At 32.7% G+C, this 4,695-nt stretch overlaps 1 pseudogene; it reads left to right on the forward strand.

Annotated features, from left to right (window-relative positions):
- Nucleotides 251–3,119, forward strand: LOC107643943 (annotated as a pseudogene).

A 4,695-nucleotide genomic window follows, 5' to 3' on the forward strand; every position in this document is an offset into this window, starting at 1 on the left:
AGATTGATATAAACTTGACAAACTTACACTCTAGACTTGTTGGAAAGAAACACACTACAAAAAAGGGGGTTTAAAATGGCATTTATATTATGGCGTTTTTGAAGAACCGCCCTAATATCCAAACATTATGACTTTTTTGTTGTTGTCATAACTGACTTTCTATTTGGTGGCGGTTCTAGTGACTATGGCGGTTTTGAACTGCCATTATCCCGCATATATAAAATGAAAAAATTAATCCCTAACTGAAACACTCTAAATATACGTTAAACGGCTGGCTCAATCTCATTTCTATCTCTCCCTCGTCGTCCTCCTTAATCCATCACTACCACCGCCGCTTTGTCTTCAACGAAATCGAATGTCTAAGCCACACACTCCTTCTTTCCCATTATCGAAGTTGTTTCCCCATAGTCACTGTCCCTAGCCAATGCAACGATCTCAGATCTTCTTTCGGATCTCGGATCTCCTCCGGCGACGATCTCCTTCGACGACATCTTCTCCCGTAGTAATCTCCTCCGGTGACATCACCTCCAGCTTCCTCTCCTTTCCGTCCTAGTTCTGCGCCTTCTCCGCCAAAATCCTCAATGCCTCCCATAGCGTCTTCTCTGGTGACATCTCTCTATTGAAGATCTCTAAAATCCAAGCCATCACAAGTAGAACAAGCACAACTCTCCCATACTTCCTCAGTTCTTCTATAAGTACTATAGATCTCTCTCGTCCTTTCTCTTGTCCCTTCTTTAATTTTTTTATTTTTATTTTGCAGTATAATAATATAATTAATTACTATTTGTTCTTGTGTTGATTGTTCAATTTGATTAATAATTAAGGTTTAGGCATGACATCTTAATTGTATAATTGTTAGGATTTTGAGAGATAGGAATTGTAGCTTATTTTGAGTTTTGAGAACTATGTGTTTGTTTTTATGTGTGTGTGATAGTTAATGTGTCTAAATTGGTGGTTTTGTATATCAGCTTTTGTTGTGCTTCTAAATTAGTGGTTTAATCTCTCCTTGATGATCTTATGTGGCTGAATTATTTGTAGAATGTGAGATTTTACAATTATTTTCGAAACTATTGTATTATTTATATTTTATATTTTATATTCTAACCAATAAGTTTTCTTTAATGCTTATGGAAAACTTTTTTTGCTGCCAGCTTCAAAGCATGAACCAGATGGCAGAGTAATCTTGGTTGAATTCGAAACCCTTCGGTTGTTGAATACATATGTTCCAAATAATGGGTGGAAAGAGGAACCAAACTCATTTCAAAGGAGAAGAAAATGGGACAAAAGGATTCTAGAATTTGTTACACAAAATTCAGACAAGCCTTTGATATGGTGTGGGGATCTAAATGTGAGGTAGCTAATCTCTATTTTCCTTTTGTCTCTGGCAGTATGAGATTAATCAATTCCAATCTCTTTGTTTGGTGGCATACTTTTCATTATTGTCGTTGTAGCTATGAAACAAGTTCAACTCTTTGTTAGAATCCATGTCATGAAGAAAACTAAAATTCAAACAATTTGAGAGGGTAACTAATCAAAATTAATCTGAAGTTTACTCCAAATTTAATTAAAGCACAAGTTTTCTTATTAGTTTTGAATGATTGATAAAAGCACAAGTTGAAAATGTTTGTTGGATAATATAGTTCCGCAGGGAGGTTGATGTGAGGAAGCTTGATATGAATGAGAGACAACAGATCGTTGACAAGATCTTCAAGGTTGCTGAAGAAGATAACGAGAAGTATTTGATCAAGTTCAGAAACAGACTTGAAAAGTTAGTTCTACCACTTAATTAATTCATCCTTTTAATTATTTTTTTTAATTTTTATAAATATTAGCTAATTTGTATTTAAGGATATATTTTATAAATTATGAAAATGAAATCTTTTGTACATCGGTAAGTTCATTAGATCAGACAGAAAAGAGAACTTCTTTGAGGTCCCTTCACTCTTTTATGTGCTTAGAGCATTGAATGGATTGATTTAAATCCTATTACGTGTTACACATTACATATACACTTCATTTTCTAAGTTCTTAATCTTTTTTTCAGGTCAGCTAATGCATATGTGGAGGGTTAAATGAAGCCATTCCTCTTACTGAATCATCCCAATCCTGTGTTCAATTGCGAACAAGTCAATAGTACTCACTCAATGGTATGTGAAGCTCTTGGTTTATAGATTTGTTGCTTTCAGTTGTAGCTTCTAAATAACTATTTTTTCTCTGATTTCAGGCACATGCTCCTTTTCCTTATAGCGAACCATTTTTTGGTGGTTCATTAGTTGCTTATAGACCGTAGGCTGTTGTAAGTTCTCTCAAGAACATCTTGTTTATTCATGCTATCTATTTTTTTATGCCTGCTATTGTTGAGTTTGAAATATTTTGCTGCAGTTGAATTTTTTATTATAATAATTTACTATGATCTCATTGCATTTTTTAAAAAAATTTATAAGGGTCAACCCCAGATGTTGCCCCAAGTGCTGGGATTAAGATCCTCCAGAATCGCACTACCACTTGATCTTGCTAAAGATAACCCCATTTATATCAATGCTAAACAATACCATGGTATACTGAGGAGGAGACAGTCACGAGCAAAGATCGAGGCTCAGAACAAGCTCATCAAAAATTGTAAGGTATGCTCCATAAGTAAGGATGTAGCAACAAGAACAAGTCAGAGGCTAGTGTGTTAGTTCAGCATGTAGCAAATGTCTAGTTTCCATGTTGAGAATAGACTCAAGGAAGAGGTATAGAGCATCTGCTGAAAATTTGACATGTTTCTGTTGTTAGATTTAGTCATAGTTTGTACACATAAAGTATAGAAGCAAATTGTAGCTTTTTCAAAAATAATATAAGCAAATGTGATAAAAAAAAAAGGAAAAAAAATCAATGATTGTGATGCTAAAGATTAGGAAGCAAATTTAGATATTTTGAGTTGATCTATTTACAAAGACTATAAATATTCTTTGTCAAACAGGTGTATATAAATTGTGCTCACATAACATGCTTAATTTCTTTGTCAAATAGGTGGATACAAATTTAAAAAGTAACAGTGTAGATATAGTTCAAGCACTTAGCAAAGAAAAATTATATATATTTGTGGGTCATTCACTTACCAACATAATTAATAATTATTTTTTTATTATGTTTTCAAATTATATTTTTATTGTAGGAATTGGATCAAGAGAGTGAGATTCTATCACCAAAATAGTTAGAAAGTATGTCTTTTTGAGCGAGCAATAGAGTAATGTGAAATATGATGGAGATTTTATGTATTAAGAGTTACATGTTAAGATATTTATAGTTAAAAAATTATGCTATGTTTGATACTATGTAAAAGAGTTATTACTTTTAATTTTCAATACTAAAAAATTATATATTTTGTTTAATACTTTGTTTATGAGTAATATATTACTTTGTTTATGAGTTATATAATATTTTTGTTATTTTGAAATTTTAATAAAAAATTTATTCGTTTAATGTGATAAAAAAATATCACTTTTATCTGGTAAAAACGGCGGCTTGTAATTGCCATTTTAAATAACATGAAATGTCATTTTAATATGATAAAAACGGCGATTTTAAACGTCGTTTTAACCAATAAAAATGTCTCTATCAGGGTAAAAACGGCGGTTCAAAATGCTGTTTTAACCAACTAAAAATGCTGTTTTAATCCGGTAAAACCGGCAGTTTCAAATGCCATTTTAACCAACCAAAAATGTCACTCTGCCAAAGTAAAAATGGCGGTTCATAAATGCCATTTTAACCAACAAAAAATGCCGTTTTACCCTAGAAATAACGGCAATTTGAACCACCGTTTTAACCAACAAAAAATGCCATTTTATCTAGAAATAGCGGCGGTTTGAACCGCCATTTTAACCCAATTCAAAAACCGCTGTTTTAACCAGGTAATTGTGGCGGTTTTTCGAAAACCGCCGTAATAACCAAATGGCACTTCAAATTATGGCGGTTTTTCTTGAGCGCCATTCAAAGTAATAATGGCGATTCAAATCGCCGTAATAACCCTAAAAACAACCGTAATTACCAAATATTTTTGTAGTGACGTATAAAAAGAGACAGGAAAGACCATTTGAAAAGAAATAGCACATGGATGTAGATTCATCACATTTAGTGCTAGCAGTACTGGAATAGATTATGACCAACTTACATATGGGCCTGCCTTTTGCAACAGTGACAATCTTTGAAAATGTTTCACAAGGATAGAAAAATGTCTTGATACCTGCAAATCAACTGCCATATTTAATATTTATTACATGAGAAGAAAGGTATGCAAAATCAGAGAGTTCTCCTATAACCTTGTTCTTTTATTAAAAAGCACACAGTTGAAAAGAAAGAGAGGATATACTCGATGATACTACATATTGGAAATTATTCAAGCATAATTCAACATGAAAAATAAGAAAAAAAAGAGAAACGAAGCTTCCACAATTAAGAAATTTTCTCTAGCAGTAGTCTCGTTCAAGGTTAAGGGAAAAACAGACTTCTAGCAATAGTATATAGCCAACTTTATCAAATAATTTTCATTCTAATTCGATTTACTTGTCTTTTTTTCATCAAATCAAGAGCTTGGAAACATCTTGCGCAAATCTAATAAAAATCAAGCAGGATTGAACTTACAAAGAGAAGGTTCAAAACAACAGCCAAGAGGAGAAAGAAGAGACTGAGTTGGCAGAAACAGAAGACGAG

This window comes from Arachis ipaensis, chromosome B05 (genome assembly GCF_000816755.2).
Source record: "Arachis ipaensis cultivar K30076 chromosome B05, Araip1.1, whole genome shotgun sequence".
Classification (NCBI taxonomy): Eukaryota; Viridiplantae; Streptophyta; class Magnoliopsida; order Fabales; family Fabaceae; genus Arachis; species Arachis ipaensis.